Source organism: Trachypithecus francoisi, unplaced genomic scaffold (genome assembly GCF_009764315.1).
Source record: "Trachypithecus francoisi isolate TF-2019V2 unplaced genomic scaffold, Tfra_2.0 Lachesis_group13, whole genome shotgun sequence".
Taxonomy (NCBI): Eukaryota; Metazoa; Chordata; class Mammalia; order Primates; family Cercopithecidae; genus Trachypithecus; species Trachypithecus francoisi.
In genome coordinates this window covers 83,890,286-83,903,233 of record NW_022681458.1, presented here as the reverse complement: position 1 = coordinate 83,903,233, position 12,948 = coordinate 83,890,286, and the positions used below count along the sequence as shown (strand labels likewise).

Genomic DNA, 12,948 nt, shown 5'->3' with positions numbered 1-12,948 from the left:
GTTCCACATCAGCACCAGCATCTGGCGTTGTCAGTGTCCTGAATTTTGGCTATTCTAATAGGTGTATAGTGGTATCTCACTGTTGTTTTAATTTGCAATTTTCTAATGACATACATTGAACATCCTTTCACATGCTTACTTACCATCTGTATATGTTCTTTGGTGATGTGTCTGTTCAGATTTTGTCTATTCTGTTTTGTGTTGCTATAACAGAATACTTAAGACTGGATAAGTTATAAAGAAAAGAGATTTATTTAGCTCACTGGTCTGCAGGCTGGGAAGTTCAAAATTGGGTGGTCACATTGGTGGCTTCTGGTGAAGCCTCATGCTGCATCAAAACATGGCGGAGAAATGAAAGGGGAACTAGGCTCATGTGACAAAGGGCAAAATACAAGAGGCAACCTCCCTATGATGACCAGCTCTGCAAGGAACTAATCCATTCCTGGGAGAACTAACACAGTCTCTCGAGAAAGACATTAATCTATCTTAATGACTTAATTACCTCTAAAATTCACCATCTCCCAACACCATCCCATTGAGGTCTAAGCCTCAACATGAGTTTTGGTGGGGACAGACTGCACTCTAACTGTAACAGATCTTTTGTCCATTTTTAAATCAAGTTATTCGTTTTCTTCTGGTTTAGTTTTAAGAATTCTTTGTATATTGGGGATAATAGTCCCTTATCAGATGTGTCCTTTGCAAATATTTTCTCCAAATCTGTGGTTTGTCTCTTCTTTTCCCTTGACATTGTCTTTTGCAGAGAAAAAAACAAAATAAAACAAAACAAAAAACAAAAAAAAAGTTTTTCATTTTAATGAAGTCCAGCTTAAAAATTATTTCTTTTGAGAATTGTGCCTTTGGTGTTTTACCTAAAACGTCACCACTATATTCAAGGTCATCTAGTTTTCTTCCTAAGTTATCTTCTAGGAGTTTTGTAGTTTTGTACTTTATGTCTACATCCATGATCCATCCATTTTGAGTTAATTTTTGTGAAGGTGTAAGGTGTGTGTCTAGATTCTTTTTTTTTTTTTTTTTTTTTTGGCTTGTGGATGTCCTGTCATTCCAGTACTATTTGTTGAAAAGATTATCATTGCTCCATTGTGTTGTCTTTGCTCTTTTGTCAAAGATCAGCTGATTATTTTTATGTGGATCTATTTCTGGGCTTTCTATTCCATCCCATTGATCTCTTTGTCTATTCTTTCATCAGTACTGCACTATCTTAATTACTGTAGCTTTGTAGTAAGTCTTGAAGTTAGGGAATGTCAGTTCTCTTTGTTCTTCATCCTCTTCTTTTTTTTTTTGAGATGGAGTTTCACTATGGTTGCACAGGCTGTAGTGCAGTGGCGTGATCTCGCCTCACTGCAATCTCCGTTTCCCAGGTTCAAGGAATTCTCCTGCCTCAGCCTCCTAAGTAGTTGAGATTACAGGCATGTGCCACCATGCCTGGCTAATTTTTGTACTTTTAGTAGAGACGAGGTTTCACTCTATTGACCAGGCTGGTTTTTAACTCCTGACCTCAGGTGATCCACCCCCCTCGATCTCCCAAAGTGTTGGGATTATAGGCATGAACCACCGTACCCAGCCTGTTCTTCTCTTTTAATATTACATTTGCTATTCTGGTTTTGTTTTTTGTTTTGTTTTTTTTTTTTGCCTTTCTATGTAAACTTTAGAATTAGTTTGTTCATATCCACAAAATAACTTGCTGTGATTTTTATTGGAATTGTATTGAATCTATAAAGTTGAGAAGAACTGACATCCTGAAAATATTTAATCCATCGTAATTCTTAATTCCATGATCATGAATAATCTTATTAAGTTAAGACTAAGATGATCATGGAATATCTCTCCATTTATTTAGTTATTCTATTTACTTATTCTTTGATATCTTTCAGTATAATTTTACAGTTTTTCTTATATAGATCTTGCACATATTTTATTAGAAATATACCTAAGTATTTCATTTTGGGGGGTGCTAATGTAAATGATAATATATTTTAGTTCCACAGTTTAAATTTGATATATAGGAAAGTGGTTAGCTTTTGCATATTAACCTTGTATCCTGTAACCTTGCTATAATTGCTTACTAGTTCCAGGAGATTTTGTTGCTATTGTTGTCAATTCTTTTGGATTTTCTACACAGACAATTATGTCATCTGTCAACAAAGACAGTTTTATTTATTTTTTCTAACCTGTATTTCTTTTACTGCCTTTTCTTGTCTCACTGAATTAGCTAGGACTTCCATTAAAAAGCAGTGGTTAAAAGGGACATCCTTGTCTTGTTCCTGATCTTAGTGGGAACGCGTCAAGTTTCTCACCATTAAATATATTAGTTTCAGGTTTTTTGTAGATGTTATTTATTAAGTTGAGAAAGTTCCTCTCTATTCTTAGTATGCTGAGAGTTTTTATTATAAATTAGTGTTGGGTTTTTGCCAAATGCTTCTCCACATCTATTGATATGATCATGTGATACTTTTCTTCTTTAGCCATTGATGTAATGGGCAATATTATTTTCAAACGTTAAACAAACTTTACACACCTGGGATAAATCCCACTTGGTCATAGTGTATAATTCCTTTTATACATTGTTGAATTTGACTTCCTAATATTTTGTTGAGGATTTTTGCATGTATGTTTATGAGAAATATTGGTCTGTAGTTTCTTTTATTGTAACATATTTGTCTGGTTTTGCTGCCTCATAGAATGAGTTAGAAACTATTCCCTCTGCATCTATTTTCTGGAGCAGATTGTGAATAACTGGTATGATTTCTTCCTTAAATGTTTGGTAGAATCCACCAGTGAACACATCAAGTCCTGATGCTTTTTGTTTTGAAAGGTTGTTAATTATTGATTCAATTTATTTAATAGATATAGACCTATTCAGACAGCCTATCTCCTCTTGTGTGCATTTTGGCAGATTGTATCTTTAAGGGAATTAGTCTCTTTTATCTAGATTATCAATTTTGTGGGCATACAGTTGTTCATAATTTTTTTTATTATCCTTTTAATGTCAGTGGGATCTGTAGTGATGTCCCCCTTTCATTTTTGATATTAGTAATTTATGTCTTCGCTCTTTCTTCTCTCTTTTTTCTTAGTTAGCTTGGGTAGAAGCTTATCCGTTGCTTTTTCTTCTGTTGATTTTCAGTATTGACTTCTTATTTTTAATTCATTGGTTTTTGCCCTAGTTTTTATTATTTATTTTTTCTGCTTACTTAAGATTTAATTTGCTCTTCTTTTACTGGATTCCTAAGGTGGAAGCTTAGATTATTGATTTTAGATCTTTCTCCCTTTCTAATATATGCATTCAATGCTATAAATTTCTCTGTAAACACTGATTTCACTGCACCCACAAAATTTGATGGTGTCCAAGTCTCCGGGGGCTTACAGAGTGTAAATGTGTATGAACAGGTGAGTCATGGGCCCCTGGATTTCCAGAGAGCCTACATTTCCTGCTTTCTGTAGCACATGGTCCAGAGACCCTACTGAGAAACCTGCTGCGGACACACCCTTCCCAGCAACCAGCTAACCAGCCAAAAAAAACCCCAAAAAACTAGGAAATCCTAACCAGTATTTCCTAATCATCAGATTTCTGAGGAGTAGGGTCTGAGTATCTGTACTTTTTAAGCCCTCTGTGTGATTCTGATGAACTGGTGCCTTAGCTACATCCACACTCTTCCATTTGCATTTCCCTGAATGTGATTCACTGTCAAGCTTAAGCATATGACTTTCCTTTGGTCTACATTTCCCTTCCTCCTCCTGCTCATCCTTAAAGTCCAGCTCAGAGGTGATCTCCTCTATAAAACCTTCACAGAGGCTCTCTTCTACCACCTCCCCCTATCTTCCTACACCACCCACAAATTAGAATTAGTTATTTAAATGTCTACGTCTGCAGACTGGGCAATAAGCTACTTGAAAGCAAATGTAGTGGTTATATTCATTATCTATTCCTGAGTAACAAATTACCCCCCAAAACCTACTGGCTGAAACAAAAATAAACATTTATTAACTCACAGCGGCTGTGGTTCAATAACTCAGAAGCAGCTTAGTTGGGTGTTTTAAGGCATAAGTCTCTCATGAAGTTGCAGCCAACACATAGGCCAGGGGTGCAGTCATCTGAAGGTTTGCCTAGGGCTGGAAAATCCACTTTCAAGATGGCTCTCTCAAATTTCTAGCAACTTTGTACAAGAGGTTAGCAGAAGTTCTCAGTTCCTTTTTGATACAGTGTGGATGATTGTGGCCTCTAAATCTTGTGTTGAAATGTGATTCCCAGTGCTGGAGGTGGAGCCTGGTGGGAGGCTCCTAGGTGTGGATCCTTCATGAATGACTTGGTGCCCTCCCCACAGTATGAGCTCATGTGAAATCTGCTTGTTTAAAAAGGAGCCTAGCACCTCCTTCTCTTTTGTTCCCTCTCTCACCATGTGACACACTGGCTCCTATGCCTTTTACCATGATGATAAGTTTCCTGAGGCCCTCTCCAGAAGCAAACGCCAGCACCACACTTCCTGTACAGTCTGCAGAACTATGAGCCAAAATAAACCTCTTTTCTTCATAAATTACCCAGTCTTGGGTACTCCTTTGTAGCAAGGCAGATGAACTAATACATTCTTCACATGGATCTCTTCACAGGGCTGCTTTGGTGTCCTCACAACATGGTGGCTGACTTCCAGAGCCAGTAAAATAAGAGAGAACACAATGAAAGCATCAATGTGTTTCACAACCTAGCCATGAAGGTCACACACCACCACTTCTGCATTTTCTATTGGTCATGCAGACCAGCCATGATTCCATATAGCAGAAGATTATGCAAGAATGTAAATATGGTCATGTACCGCATAACAATATTTCTGTTAGCAACGGGCCACAAATAAGATGGTAGTCCCATAAGATCATAATACCATGGTTTTACTGTACCTTTTCTATGTTTTGATATGTTTAGATACATAAACATTCACCATTGTGTTACAATTGCCTACAATACAGTAACATGCTGTAAGATTTGTAGTCTAGGAGCAATAGGTTATACCATAAAGCCTTGGTGTGTAGTAAGCTATACCATCTAGCTTTGTGTAAGTATATTCTATGATGTTCACACAATGACAAAATCATCTGTGGACACATTTCTCAGAATGTATCCCTGTTGTTAAGTGACACATGACTGTATGAAAAGGTGGAGATCATTTGGGGCCATCTTGGAGGCTGACTATCACAGTGAATATCTGTTCTTTTTGTCCATTGTTTGCCCCTTTCCCTGTGTGGAAAACATATTTCATGTGGTATAACTGCTAGTAAACCCTCCTTATCTGAAGAGGAAGCAGGTAATCAAAGTGTGGCCAATCTGAGGACTTCATTTCCCTAACCAGATTGGTCAGTCAGATGGGCATGTTATCAAGTAGAGCCAATCAATATCTTTCTTGATTTTTGATAAGTGGATTCTTATTGAGAGATGATCTCTCTTCCTGTACTTCTTTGAGCTCCAAAAATGATCTAAGCTGGAGCTTCTTATAGCCATTCATTCAGTTTATATTGGAGGAAGCTATGTTTGGTAAGAGAAAATGAGGCCAGCACACAAACAGAGGCAAAGATGAGCAGAGATGAAAAGAGAAAAAGGAGTCCTAATGAGATCATTTGAGTCCTCTTGATCCAGTCATGCCTGAAATTTACATCTAGACTTTTCAGTTACATGAGTCAATACATTTCCCTTTTTTTTTAAGCTATTTTAAGTTGAGTTACCATCACCTGCAACCAAAACAGCCCAACAGATCGGTAGGGTCTATATCTTTTACCTCTTAAATTTCTGGCATTGGGATTAATTCCTAATACTCAATTCAAATTAGATGAATACATTATTTAACTATTATACTTTTACATAAAAACAATCTGGTATGTGCAAACAATGGGGATTTTTTTAAAAAGACTTGACAACTTTCTAAGTAACATTTACAAGAACCCTAAATGTCTTAGAACCTCTAAAAGTTTTGGAATCTGTCAGCCCCCAAAACCATTATTAGCCTGCTATGCTCAGGGTCAGTTTTCTGTAGCTCTGTATAATGTGGTTGAATGAGTCATTCACCAGGATCCTGAGTATACACAGAGCTAGCTAAGGAGACAGGGCTGCTGCTGATGTGTACCACGTTGCCTTAGTGACAGGAAAATGGGAAGGGGCCCTGAGTGGACCTCCAAACACTCGCTTATCCAATATGTGGATAAAATTCTGTTGCAGAAATTAAGATGAATAAATGGGTAAAAAAACATCCATAGAATGACGGTTGTGGCTAGTGGTTTATGTCCCCTCTAAGAGCCATGGCCAGAGAGGAACTTGCAAAGGAAAGATGCAAGATCAGGTTTACAGCTGCCGGTGAAGGGTCCACCAAATAACCGTGCTAGTAATCAGATTATCCCAACTCTTGCTCTCACTGAGAGGCTGAAAGGAACATAGAAAAACATGAATGTTTTGCTGTGACTTAGATCAGTAACTTCACGTGTAAATGGTTGTTCTGGTATAAGACATTATAGGGAGATATAAAAAGAAAGGAAGTCAAATATGGAAAAGAGAGAGGCAAGTTGTCTGCCTTTCTCTTCAAAGCCTTCTAAAATTCCACAGTTTTGTTGCGTCTAGGAAAACTGTTATACACATCATCAACCAAGTGACAGATCTTTATTTTTAATTCATCACGGAAGTCTGCTGCTGAAATGATGCTTGACAGAAAAAAAAAATCTCTTGTTGGTAAGAGCCTTTTCTGAAGTCAAGGAAAACCTCAGAATTCCTTAGTTTTCCCCTGGGCTTTTATAGCAAGTCCAGTTTTCTTTAACCCTATAAGTTCCTTTTGTAGGAACTAGTATGTGGCTTCTAGTCACATACCAACTGTTATTCTTCAGAAAGGAAACTATGGTATCTAAAGCAGGTACAAGCCTGGATTCCAGAGTCAGACTGCCTGAATTCAAATCATTGCTCCCCCACTTACCTGATCTGTAGAACCTAGGATAAGTCACATTTTATGCCTCAGCTTCCTCATCAGTAACATGGGAATGATAATGTGATGAGCTGGGCATGGCAGTGCACACCTGTAGTTCCTTGGTTTCTGAGTACAAGAAGCTGAGACAGAAGGACCATTTGAGCCCTGGAGTTCAAGGCCAGCCTGGGCAACATGGAAAACTCTGTCTCTAAAATAATAATAATACTAAGATAATAGTATGTCTTTACCAAGGTATGGCTTAGAATAGTTACTGGCACATAGTAGGCCCCATATAATTCTATTATTATTATATAGACAAAACCACATGTTTTTCTATAAATCTTCCTTGAATTTTGATCATCTCATGTAGATTTTTTTTTTCCTATTTGGCCCTCTTTTTTAAAATTATTATTAAATACATCTTATGGTAACTACTTGTGTATAGTTAAATGTTGTTAACTTGTTCAAATCAATTTGGTGGCACACAGTTGTTAGTGCCTTGCTGGGGCCTCCGCCCCTTTGAGTCATGGGAGCTTGGATCTTCTGCCCCTGCACAGGGTCACTGGGTGATGAGGTCCATAAAAGTGAGTCTTGGGCCTATCAGCAAACAAGTCTGAGTCAGGCAAATCAGCCTCATAAGCTTGGTAAGCTCCAGACTCTCTGGCCATAGTCTTCCATGAAGTATTCACTTGAACCAGATGCCACAATGTCCCAGAGCAGAATCCAGTGGATCAAATGACTGGACACTGCCTTCAGTTCAGGCGCAAGACTAAACAAACACCCAAGCCTGGAGCAGCATTCTGGGCTCACCCAAAACTGAGTATCTGGGACTGCAGGGACACACTACCACACTGGACTAACTTTTTCTACTGTTTGTAGAGATGGGGTTCCACTATGTTGCCCAGGCTGGTCTCAAACACCTGGCCTCAAGTGATCCTCCTGCCTCGGCCTCCCAAAGTGCTGGGATTACAGGCATGAGCCACCATGCCCAGCCTCAAAAGTTATTTCTAACATCTCTTATGCTAAATAATAAATTCGCTAGTGTAGATTCAGAAAGGAATAGTTGAAGGAGCTGTAGTAGCTATAGATTCCAAGTCCAAGGTCCTGATTAGGGCCCTTAAATGCTAACAAACCACCCCCTGGAGTGTTATTCCCCATTAGACTACTTCAAATGTTAATTAGCAACTGCTAGGGTGAATATTAGGACTCACTTTGAAAGCACACACATGTATCTTGCTAAGCTGAAGTATTTAAATTATTACAATAATTGTCTAATGTCGGTAAAACCCTCAAACCACAACTTGACTTTTTTTTTAGGAGACAGCCTACCTTTGACTCTGATTTTTAAAGATATTCATAGGTGCCTCATTAAAAGTGAATGATTAAAATAACATCAGCTGATACAATGCTCTGTTTGCAAGGAAGCTTCACAGCTCTTGATTTTATAATTGCTGAAAAATGTGTTTTCACATATGTGGCCAGATTGGAAGTGATTCTACATGTGACTCGGGCACATCAGAGGTAGCACTAACTAGAGCTCTTTAAGACCAGAATTATCAGTGGGCAACGGTCCTCAAATAAATAGATTTTTGATGAAGCAAGTGGAATTTTATAATTTAAATATCAACGTATCAGCACAGGAAATCTTAATTTTTGCTCTCTATAGAAAACAAGTATTTGGTTATGGTACAAAAACTATGCAGCCAACACTACGGCAGAGTTCATAGGCTTGTTTATTTAGGACACATCTCACCCATTTGCTTTTGAAATTTAACTGAAAGTAGGTCACAGTAGGCAAAATATTAGAAGAAAATATAGATACTTATTTTTAGTGTCCTTGATGGTACATAAGTTTGGCTCTTGTTAATTGCAAGGAGGGTAGCAGGAGGGCATGGATTTATTGCAGGATGAGGGAGAGAAGGCAGAAGGAAAGAAAGATTCAGAGGGCAACTGTCAAAGACAGGCTTTGTCTAGTTTGAAGTGAATCTTCACCAAAGTTTTTGTTTTTGTTTTTTGTTGTACTGATAGGGGAAGTGAAGAAACCCTATAATCATTGAGGAGCGGCAACTCATTGGGATGTAAGCATGAAACTATTTGACTGCTCCCAGCTCCTTCTTGTGAAATTCGTGCTTTACTCTGGGCATTAGGCTCCCTTGATGTCTTAATGATGTCTCCGTTCAATTCCATAACTTCCCAGTCCCGTTTCTATATGCTGTGTTGCATACTTTTTTTTTTTTTTGAGACAGCGCTATCCCCCAGACTGGTGTGCAGTGGCACTATCTTGACTCACTGCAACCTCTGCCTCCCTGTTCAAGCAATTCTCATGCCTCAGCTTCCCTAGTAGCTGGGATTACAGGCATGCACCACAACGCCTAGCTAATTTTTTGTATTTTAATAGTGACAGGGTTTCACCATGTTGCCCAGGCTGGTCTCAAACCCCTGAGCTCCGGTATTCCACCCACCTTGGCCTCCCAAAGTGCTAGGATTACAGGCATGAGCCACCGCACCTGGCATCCCATTCATTTTGAAAATTCAGTCACAAAAATAAAATGTCAAAAGCAGGGAATTCCAAGCTCTCTGCTCTCCTGCCCCCTGTCTCAGTACCTGCCAGTCCAGCAAGGGTGAGGATGGGAGCTATATCTGCTCTTGCATACCCATCTTCTCCTCCTTTCTCAGAAAGGACCCCCCTAGGCTTGAAAGACAGAATGAGAGGCAGGGTCGTTTTACTCGACTCCTCTAGATGAAGGGTGGAGGGGGTGGGCACTGGGTGCTCTCACCAGGGTTGCTGCTGCCTCTGTAACTCCAAGAGAACTTCTTCCACCTCTGTCGCTGCCCATGTTGTTGCTCCCTGGGACACATGTCCTGGCACACAGTCCCTTGACATGGGATTTCTAGCTCAGCCTGTTCTCCTGCTCAGCCCAGTCTGCCCCTCACTCAAGTGATCTTCTTGTCCAACACTCTCTTGGATGTGGTACTGGCAAGATAGCTCAAGCCCACTGCTTTGTCGACTTCACTTAAGGGAGACAATTTTTGCAGCACAAATGTTGGAAATGCAGTCTGGAACCTTGTTAACAGGGAATTAGAGCACTTTGTAGAACACTAGGGGAACAAAAGAAAACAATCTATCATTAACTCAAAAGGAATGCATTACTCCTGAAAGCATTGCAATTACATGCTGAGGCATGGAGATGATAGAGCAAGCTCCCAAACCATTTCCCAATTCCAAATATTAATTTAATTCCCTGAGCATAGATAGAGATCACATTCGATGCTTTAACTGATAGGAACAGATACTACATTTGTTTTTAACCAATAGGCGGAGAATGCATCTACTTACGCCACACCTCTCCTATTTCTCAGTTGAGGTGGAGGGTGACACCCTAGATCCCTATAGCTCTCCAGTGCTCTGAAACTTTCCCTGATATTGTTCTGACCTGATGTAATGTTCCCAAGGAAACATCTTTCACACTGAAAATAATCAGTCTCAGTATCTTATTCCTGAGGCCTGACCCAAACATCTCTTTTGTGTACTCACACTCATAAAACTAAGTGGTCAGCTCCATCCTCCCAGCTCCCATATTTTCTGAACCCCTTTGGGAGTCAAGCGACAGTTCTGGGAATCATGTCAATAAACTCTTTCTTTTAAACTTTTTATTATGGACTGCGCGCGGTGGCTCATGCCTGTAATCCCAGCACTTTGGGAGGCCAAAGTGGGTGGATCATTTGAGGTTAGGAGTTCAAGACCAGCCTGGCCAACATGGCAAAACCCCATCTCTACTAAAAATACAAAAATTAGTCGGGCATGTTGGCAGACACCTGTAATCCCAGCTACTCAGGAGGCTGAGGCAGGAGAATCACTTGAACCCAGGAGGCGGAGATTGCAGTGAGCTGAGATGGCGCCACTGCACTCAAGCCTAGGCAACAGAGCGAGAGTCTGCCTCAAAAAAAAAAAAAAAAAGTTTTTATTATGGAAATTTCTGAACATCCACAAAAGTAGGGAGAATAGTATGATAAACTGACATGTATCTACCACACGGCCCAATAGGTGTCAACTCATGGCCAACCTTGCTTCAAATATTCCCTCACCTACTCTCCCTTTCCTCTGAAACATGTATCCAAAATATAGGAATTCTTTTTGTTCTCCTATTTTTTAAATAGAGATGGGGTCTCACTATATTGTCCAGGGTGTACTCGAATTCCTGGACTCAATCCTCTTGCCTCGGCCTCCCAAAGTACTGGGATTATAGGCATGAGTGGCTTCTTTTTGTTCTTTTAAACCTAACCGCAGTACCATCCACACATCTAAAAAATTAATAGCAATTTCTTAATTATCATCAAAAATATCTAGTACATACTCAAATTTCTTCAATTGTCCCATAAGTCAATATCCTAACAAGGTTCAAATATTGTATTTGAAACATTACTTATATGAGTCAGAGTACATTATGTTATGCTGTTATGTTTAGCAGACAACTTCAAAATCGGAGTGGCTTACAACAACCCAGATTTATTTCCTGCTCATGTGAGTTTCCATTGTGAGTCAGCCCTGCATCCTCTTCACTCCTGGCTACAGGCTAAAGAAACAGTCTGTGTTTGGGATATGCCCAGTTCCTGGCAGATGGAAATGAGGAATGGCTGAAACACACAATGTCTTTTAAAGTTTCTGCTCGGAAGTAGCAACCAACCATCACATCTGCTCACATTTCACTGGTCAAAGCAAACCACATGGCCAAAGCTGGTGTCAGCAGAGAGACAGGAAGTATAATTTTCCCTATAGGAGACAGCATCTGTTACTGGGAAGAATACAACCTATTCTTATGCCTCTTTTAATTTACAGGTTCCCCTCCTCATCTTGTTTTTTCAATTTATTGGTTGAAGAAAATGAGTAATTTGTGCTTTAGAATTTCCTATATTCCTTGCAGAGTGTTTGTTTAACATGTCTCCATGTCACTTCTAGTTCTTCTAAACTTGTGATTAAATCTAGAGGCATAATCGGACTCAGAAAAAAATTAAGGCCTAAATTGAAGTACTAGATCTTTATATTGCTGTGTGAAGTCATTTAAAAATCCAAATTTGGGGCCAATTTTTGACCTTCCTAGATGGTCATGTGAGTTGTATCAGTTATATCTTGCTGTGTAATAAATTATCCTCAAACTTGGTGGCTCAAACGAAAAATAATCATATATTATCTCATGGTTTCTGTGAATCAAGAATTCAGACAGGGCAGAAGGGCATGGCTTGTTTCTGCTTCATGATTTCTGGGATCTTAGCTGGAAAACTTAAGGTCTGGGGGACTGAAATCATCTGGAGACTTGACTGAGACTGAAGGCTCTGTGTTCAAGGGGCTCATTCACTTCATTCACAAGTTGGTGTTGGTAAATTGGTTCTCTTCCATATGGGCCTACTCCTCACGCTGCTTGAGCATCCTCACATGGTGGCTGACTCCCTGCAGAGTGATTGATCCAAAAGACCAATGTTGAAGCAGCAATGTCTTTTATGACCTGGTTTTGGGAACTTATCCACTGACACTTCTATTGTTTGCAAAACCAGCCCTTACCTAATATGTGGGAATAGTCTGCCCAAAGGCATGAATACCAAGAAAGGAGGTGCACTGGGGACCATCTTGGTGGCTGACTACTATATACATTAAGTGATTTTTGATGTTAAAAAGCAAAAAAGAGCCGGGTGCAGTGGCTCACGCCTGTAATCCCAGCACTTTGGGAGGCCAAGGTGGGTGGATCAGGAGTCCGAGACTAGCCTGACCGACATGAAATCCCATCTCTACTAAAAATACAAAAATTATCCAGGCGTGGTGGCGCACGCCTGTAATCCCAGCTACTTAGGAGGCTGAGGCAGGAGAATAGCTTGAACTCAGGAGGCAGAGGTTGCAGTGAGCTGAGATGGTGCCACTGCACTCTAGCCTGGGCAACAAGAGTGAGACTCCATCTCAAAAAACAAAAAGAAGGGACAGTCTACATCGTGTTCTGTGCAACAGTGA

At 39.8% G+C, this 12,948-nt stretch overlaps 1 non-coding gene across 1 annotated transcript; it reads right to left on the bottom strand.

The window, feature by feature from the left end:
- Positions 1-10,087: 10,087 nt before the first annotated feature.
- Positions 10,088-10,279, bottom strand: LOC117095548. The gene has a single exon (XR_004442075.1). It is a non-coding gene; the product is annotated as a U2 spliceosomal RNA (small nuclear RNA).
- Positions 10,280-12,948: the final 2,669 nt, after the last annotated feature.